The sequence below is a fragment of the Anser anser genome, assembly GCF_964211835.1.
Source record: "Anser anser genome assembly, chromosome: 26".
NCBI lineage: Eukaryota > Metazoa > Chordata > Aves > Anseriformes > Anatidae > Anser > Anser anser.
The window spans coordinates 2,479,125-2,486,706 of record NC_139747.1 but is presented as its reverse complement, the minus strand read 5'-3'; positions in this window follow the sequence as shown (position 1 = coordinate 2,486,706).

The window sequence follows — 7,582 nt, the reverse complement described above, 5'->3', positions numbered from 1 at the left end:
CCGTGGCGTCTCCAGCCTCTTCCCGGAGCGAAGCCACGGGGCAGGCGAGGGAGAGGAAAGTTTGGGGTTTGGGACGCGCGGGGGGAAAGCTGCCTGCTCCTCCTGCAAGCGACGGCAGCTCCCGGCAGCGCACGTGGGGGTGTTTCTTTCCCAAACTGGGCTGGAGGCCAGAGGAAGCCTGCGCTAAGCGCAAGCCCCAAGTCAACAGGGTAATAATTACCTATTCCGAACGATTATCGGAATAATTACTGTAATGAGAAGGATCTCAGCCCCTGGCTCGAGGGGAGGCAGCCCTGGGTCCCATCCCCTGAAGCAGAGCGGGAGGGGAGTCCCCTCTCCAGGTAGCAGCTGGTGGGACCGTGCCGGGAAAAGGCAGATTTAGGGGCAGGGGACAGGGAGGAGCAGGGATGGGGACACCTCTGTCACCCCCCGGCCTTGGCGGCCCGTGGGGACAGGGTGGGACCACGCCAGATTTTGGGGAGCGGAGCGCTGCCGGCTTCCCCTCGCGCAGGCAACTTGCACAAGAAGGGATTAGCAGGATCAGGTGCTGATGATCTAAGTGCGTAACTATATCAACCCGCGAATTAATTAATGATATCTCGCGCCGCGTAATGGCCCTATCTGCGGAGCTCACGCGCCCGGTGAATTAAGCCCTGCTGCACCCCCCCTGGGGATATAGGTCAAGATTATTTGCTGGTGGGGAAGCCGCGGCACGGGGATAAACAACGCCGCCCGTTTCGGGTGCCCGAGCAGGAGGCTGTCCGGGGGTGCTGAGCAGCGGCACCCGAGCGCTCCGGATCGGTGCCGTGGGGTGGTGGGGCACCCAAGGGTGGCATGCTCCCGTGCCAGTGCAAACCAGTCTCCAGCACTGCTGAGGTGTGGGGAAATGAAGAATGGGGCCGATACCCTGAGACGTCTCCATCGCAGCCCTCCCATTCGAAGGGGCAAATTCCTGAATCCCTTTTTTTTTTTTTTTAAATAGGATTTTAAAACCCATAATATGAAAAACTTAATTATTTTGGCTGAAATAATTCCCGGTAAGAAATGCTGATGGGGAAAACAGCACGGTGAAAGCTCCCAGGTGAAACAGTGAGAGCTTTACAACGTTACCGCTGTCCGGGGGCAGGTGGGGGCACACGGGGACACCTCGGTCCCCCCCTACAACTCCTCCCTGTTCCCTTTGGATGCAGCAGCAGCAAACCTGGAGGGATGCCGGGCAGGAGGCATCCAGCGCAGCCTCTGCCTTGGGAGAAGGTTTGCTGGCTGTGCTTCGGAGATTCCTAATTCATCTTTTCCCCCTTGCTTTCGCAGAGCATTTGAAGGGCAAGCAGCAGGAAGGGGACGACCCCCAGCGCTCCGCATCGTGCCGTGGATACACGAAGCCCCCCCCCCCAGCCCCGTGCACCCACTCCCCCCCCCTCCCCAGTGCCCGTGTGGGTGCTCGGCTTCGCCCGTGGCCCCGAGGTGCCGGATGCGGTGACCGGCAGCCGGGGCGGGCCCTGAGAACGGCAGCCAGGGCCGTGCAGGAATTTAGGGCTCCTGAAGCAATAGGGGAAGGCGGGCGAGGCGCGGACGGGGCCACGTCCCTACCCCTGCGTGCCGCGCCAGCACCCGGAGGTGCCAGCAGGGGCACGCAGGCCGGTCGTGGCACGATGCTTTTATTAATTAGCGATAATGACTAATATTTATTAGGCCTCCAAACTGCAGCGTGGCAGCCGGGGAGCTTTGTGGGTCTGCCTGCAGGCCCAACCCAGTCCCCTTTGCTCGGCTCGGGGTCCCCACTCCTGCTTCCTCCTGCTCAGAAGAGGGACCGCAGCCCCAAAATTACAGATCCAGGCCCCTGCCCTGCCCGGGGTGTTTATGGGGCACCCCACAGCTTTCTGGCCACGAGCAGGAGCCGACCCCAGACCGGAGCTGCTGGTTTCACCCCCAGCACCCACACCAAAACCGGCGCTGCCGCCGGCACAGACAGGAGAGGGGAGGTCTGCAGCTCCGTGCCCATCTCCTCAACCTCATCGAGAGCCAGCCAAAACCCTCACCAGATAAGCACAACCTGCCCCACGGGGTAAGAAAACGGGGAATTTGGAGCAGCACTGCCCGGGCACCGTGAAAGCTCCTTGCAGAGCACCCCCGGGCATGCGTCCGGAGCAGGGGAGCTCCGAGCGGCTTCAGACCTCGCCGAGCGGGCCGGATCCTTCCCAGCACCTCCTCCTGCCCCTCTGGGGCCACGCCGGGTGCCCGGCGCTGCCCTGTTTACGCCCGGCTGTCTGCGGGGTGAGGCAGATGCCTCTCGGGGTTTGCATCCCGCGAGAGGCGTGGTGGGAGCCGCGGGCTCGCCCGCTCCGGCAGCGCGGGCGCGGGGCAGTTTCAGCCCGCAGCCCCCGGCCTGCCCTCACTTGTCGGCACCGACTGGCTTCTCATCCCCTCCTCGCAGCCCGCAGGTCCTCAGCTAACCCGATATTTCCTCATTGCTAGGAAATGGCTAATTCCCCCCGGGCTGGTTTCAATGGATGTGAAGATACCTCGCCTTTGGCCTCCTACCAGTTTCTCCTCCAGTGGCTAGACCAAAGGCAGCGCGGCTCTCGGGAGCAGCACTTTCCCAGGCTTGGCTTTCGCTGGCCGGGAGGATGTCCACCCCCTTGCACGGCATCCTGAGCTCGGCACCCGCCCGGCCTCGTCCCAGATGTCGGGCTCTGGATTCGCTCCCGTGCCGCGTTCACACGAGGTCCAGCATTTCACCCAGCACCACGGTCGGGCGCGGTGGATGCAGAACCTCTGCTGTGCTTTGACGCTGCCCCGATTCGGGAACCATCCTCATCTCCCAGGTCTTGTGTCATGGCCCGGTTCTCAGAGCCGAAACGCAGCATCCATTTCCTCTTCTGTTTCTTAGTTTCGTGTTAAAAGGGGAAAAAAAAAAAAAACATGCTGGCAGCTCCCCACAAACCCCTCGCTGGTGCCACGGCGCCCTTGGAGCACTGCCCGGTCACGCAGGGATTCCTGGCCGTGGGCACAAATCTGGGGCTCGTGCTCACCCGGTAATATCAGGGTGAAAACCCCTGGCCCTGCAGCCCCATCCCACCAGCCCTGCATGTTCCTACCACCCCAAACCCTCTTTCTGCCTTGCAAACCCCTTGTTCCCGGCGGTGCCGCTCCCTCGGGGCCGCTTTGCGCTCTGGACCTACTGCCCCGTTTTCCTGCTAATCGCCCCGGCCCCTTATCTCCGGGTCGCACTGCGCCGGCCGCCACCGCTATTGTTCCCCCGCCGCGCTCTGGATAATAACAGGAAAGCCCTCCGGGCTCGCACTTGGCTGACCCAGAGCTTGGGGCTGCCCGGGGCAGCGTGCGGCCGCGCTCGGGGTGCCCTGCACCTGCCCGTCACCACCGGGGCCTCCGGAGCGCATCGGAGTCCCGTGGTGCCCTTTTGGGGTGATGCAAGGGGTGAGATGGGGATGGGGACGGTGGCGGTGAGGAGGTCTGGGGGTGCAGGCAGAGCCGTCGCCAGCAGCACCCGGTGGTGCTGCTGCGGGTGCCGGAGCTTCCCTGGCTTCCAGCGGCTCCCAGTGCTGCCACCTTCAGGGACCGGCCCCGGCCACCCAGCCCCCATCTCCCTGGATGGGGTGCCCAGGGATGTGCTGGGTGCCCAGGGCTGCACCGGGCTGGGTTTCTCCGGCTGCCCCAGGCTTGTTTGGGGTGGGTTTCCATCTCTCTTCCACCTCGGGGACCTTCCCCCCCTCTAAATTTTTTGATGTGGCTGCTGCGCAGGGCGAGGCAGGGCTGATTTTTTTCCCCCTTGCCACAGGGAAACTGAGGCAGGGAAGGGCTCCTACAGAACTCCCCCTCCTCCTGGTGCACCCCAAATACCTCTCTTCCTGTTTCCCCCCACCAGAGCTCAAGCTGAGCCAGCTGGACCCCTCGGGACCAGCACAGCGCTCAGCAGCGCCCCGGGGTGCCAAATCCTGCCCTCGGGGTCCCCTCGCCCCCCCCCAGAGGAGGAGGGATGAGGGAGACGTGTGCCTCATTTGCCATGCATAGTTCAGTGCAAGTGTTTCTGAATCTTTCCGGAGGAGGAGGGTGTGTAGTTTTCACAGGCAAATCAGGAAAAACCGAGGCGAGCTGGGAGCCCGCGTTGTGGAAGGACGCGGACGGTGCTGGGAGGGTGTTGGTGCTGGGTCAGGAAAGCTGCCCGGCAGTTTCTCCTGGCTGGAGCTCTCCGAGCCAGACTTTGGCCCGAAATGAGGATTTCCCACGCCCAGCAGCAGCGGAGGAGAAAGTCTCTCCTCCTCCAGAAATTACGGCAGGGCTGAAATTACCCTGCCTCCCATCCCTGCAGGTGCTCGGCATCTCTCGCGTCCAGCTCCCGGGCCGCCCGGCGAGTGAATTGCTGCCGAAGCAGCGCCTGCCCCGGGAGCCGCATCGGGGGGGGGGGGGGGGCCCAGCTCGTGCTCGACGCCCCCGACTCGCCGCAGCCCGCCCGTGCGACCTCACCGCCGGCAAACAAAACGCTCGCAGCCCTGCGAAACGGCCGCGGCTTCATCAGATACCTCCGCGACACCCACCTCGCGGTTCGGGCGGCTGAGTTGATTTGTTCCCCTGCTCCAAGCTGCTAGAGGAAGGGCTGGCGGTGTCGGCCATCCCAGCAGCCGCCTCCGCACATGGCCCCGGTACAGTCATGCCCGGGGGTAGGAGCGTGGTGGGGTGACCTTTTAGGTCCCCACCAGCCGCAGTGTTTACATCTTGGTGACCTTAGCAGCCCCAGATCTGCATCTGCAGCAAATCCAAGGGGCTGGGGAGCGAAGCTTCTGTGTTCTGTTAAAAGCCTCCGTATCCTGCCCCGAGCTCAGCATCTGAGCATCCTTTGAGGCACCTCCGTGGTGGGTCCCCGAAGCCCCCAGCCGTGTGCTAAGCCCCGTGCGGAGCCTCCCCAAGCTCCCGAGAACCCCGAGAAGGCGCTGGGCAGGCGCTGGGCACCTCTTCGTGGTCCTCAGCCTCTGCTGCTCGGCTCTTCCCGGGCTCAGCTCTCAGCTCCAGCCCAGCACCGAGGTCTGGGCGTGATTTCGGTGGGAACCAGCAGCCCGCTTGCCTCACCACGAGACACGCAAGCCGTGCTATCTTCCCTATAGCTGCCTTTATGCTGCCGTTAATTAGGTGAAAAAAACCCGCCCGGTTCCCCTTTTGAAAGCCCCGGAGGTCCCCGGAGAGAGCCAGCGTGCAGCGGGGCTCCTCGGCCCGGCCGCCGCACAGCTCGCCGCACCTGCGGGCTCCCGGCACATGAATCACCGGGGTCACAAGACCGAGAGGAGCGGGGAGAAATCACCCGTCAGGTGATGGCAGCGTGGTGGGCACCGGCCCGGCCCCCCCCCGGGGCACCGCAGGGTTTCGGCACGCCGCGTGGTGCTCGCCCCACGGGCTGTCCCCGGCCCCCTTGGGGTCCCCGGGGTGCGCGGCACGGGGCTGCGGCTCTCTCTCGTGATGCTCCGGCACCGCGGCACCGTTCCTCCCGTTATTGCTGAAGGCAGCCGGTGCAGGGGCCGAGGCCGAGGCTCGGCCAGCTCTGCCTCCTTCGCTTTATTAACGTGATGAGCCTTTGATGGGCAGAGGTGATAGCGGTGTGGGACGCTATCTGCATCAGCGCCGGGGAAGGGACCGCAGCGTTTCGTGCGCGTGGATCCACAGCGATGATTGTTCCCATTACTGGGACACCCCAATCGGGATGGGATCACCTGGCCTGAGAGGCAGGCGTGTGGGACGATCAAAATAAGCGAAAGCTTTCGGCTGCAGAGTCCCTCCAAGCCCAAGCTGTAATTTAAAACCCTTCGGAGCATCCAAGGTGAGATGTTTGCGCTCCCTTTGGGTAAAGTGCTCCGCTCGGGACACTCCAGCCCATTACGTCGAGCTGTAACCAAGCCAGTCCAACCCCCACGCGGCCGTTTTCATGCCAGTCGAAGGCTGCCTGGGTTTATTTTGGCTCGCGGCCGTTCCCCATCGATTGGCATCGAAGCGCCACGAGGAGCTGCGCGAGTGGCCGCGCGGGATGGGGGCCGTTCTCACGGGATGCCTTTCACCCCCCCCCCCTCCTCGCCCTGCTAACCAGGCCCCGATGACTCAGGAGCTTTGAACCTGGCTTAAACCCCGCTGCGAGGCTTCGGGGCGGCGGCGATGTCCCCCCCCCCCCCCCGGGATGGTTTTGGGGGGCTCCCCGCAAGTCGGATGCAGGCGTCGTCTCCGGAGATCCGCCCGGGGTTGGCGCCTCTCGGCGCCCATCCAAGAGCGGGGCTGGGCCGCCTGGCACCCTTTGGGGTGCTGAGCTGCTCCGTGGCGGGGCGAGGAGCCGGGCCAGTGCGTGCTTGCTCCGGCGCAGCAATTACGAGCCCAAGGCTCGCCGGTGCCTGCCAGCACGGCGCAGCCAGCGCGCTCCCCCCCCCCCCCCCCCGTGCTAGGAAGTCTGGAGTAAGCCGAGGTGTTTCTTGTTGGGGTTGGTGGCGGTGATGCCGCACACGCTCGGGGGCTGAGCTGCTGTTTAAAGGGGGGGCCCCGGCTCTGCTGTGCCCCCACCCCCGCGGAGCAGCGGGGGCGCACCGGGGACCCCTCCGCGCCCCCCGCCGAGGATGCTGGAGCGTGGGAACGCGCCGCGGGGATGCTGGGGATGGGGACCGGGGGGGGGATGCTCGGCTCGGGGACCCCCTTTAAAACCTCCTGGGTGGTGGTGGTGGGGGGTTCAGCGGGGTGCAAGGCCCTTCCCCCCCCCCTCTCCCCAACCCAACCCCGTGCTGCCGTGGGGCCGGGGCCGCTCCGCACCTCCCCAGCGCCGCTCGGCGCCGGGGGCACCGGAACCGGCGGCCAAAGAAGGCAGCAGAGGCGGGGCCGGATCCAGACCTTGTATGGCGCTTCCCCTCGGCCGCCCGCCCGCCGCCGCCCCGTTTTTTCCCCCCCCCTCCTTGTCCCCCCCCCACCCTTTCCAACCCCGCAGCCGCCGCCGCGCTCCCCCGGGCCGCGCCGGGCCAAGGGGCGGGGGGGGGGGGGGGGGAGGGGGGGGGCGGGGGGGGGAGGGGGAGGGGCAGGGGGGTGGGGGGGGGAAGGGCGGGGGGGAGTAAAGGGGGGGTGTAAATGCTGCTGGGGGTGTCCTGTGAAGGGGGGGGGGGGCAGGGCGTGGGAAGCGGGATGCAAAGGGTGGGGGGCGCTGTAAAGGGTGGGGGGGGGTTAAAAAGGGGTGGGGGGGGTTAGAAAGGGCTGGGGGGGGTTGAAAAGGAGGGGGGGGCTGTAAAGGGTGGGGGGCTGTGCAAAGGGATGCGGGGGGGGCTCTCCCAAGGGATTGGGGGGGGCTCTGGAAAAGGTGGGGGGCTCTCCAAGGGGGTTGGGGGGGGTTCTCCGTAGTTGTGGGGGGCTCTGCAAAAGGGGGGGGGGGTCTCTGAAAGGGATGGGGGGGCTCTGCAAAGGGTGGGGGGCTCTGCAAAGGGGTGGGGGGCTTTGCAAAGGGGGGGGGGTTCTGTAAAGAGTGGGGGGCTGTGTGAAGGAGTGGGGGGCTTTGGAAAGGGTGAGGGGCTCTGTAAAGGGTGGGGGGCTTTACAAAGGGTAGGGGGGTCTC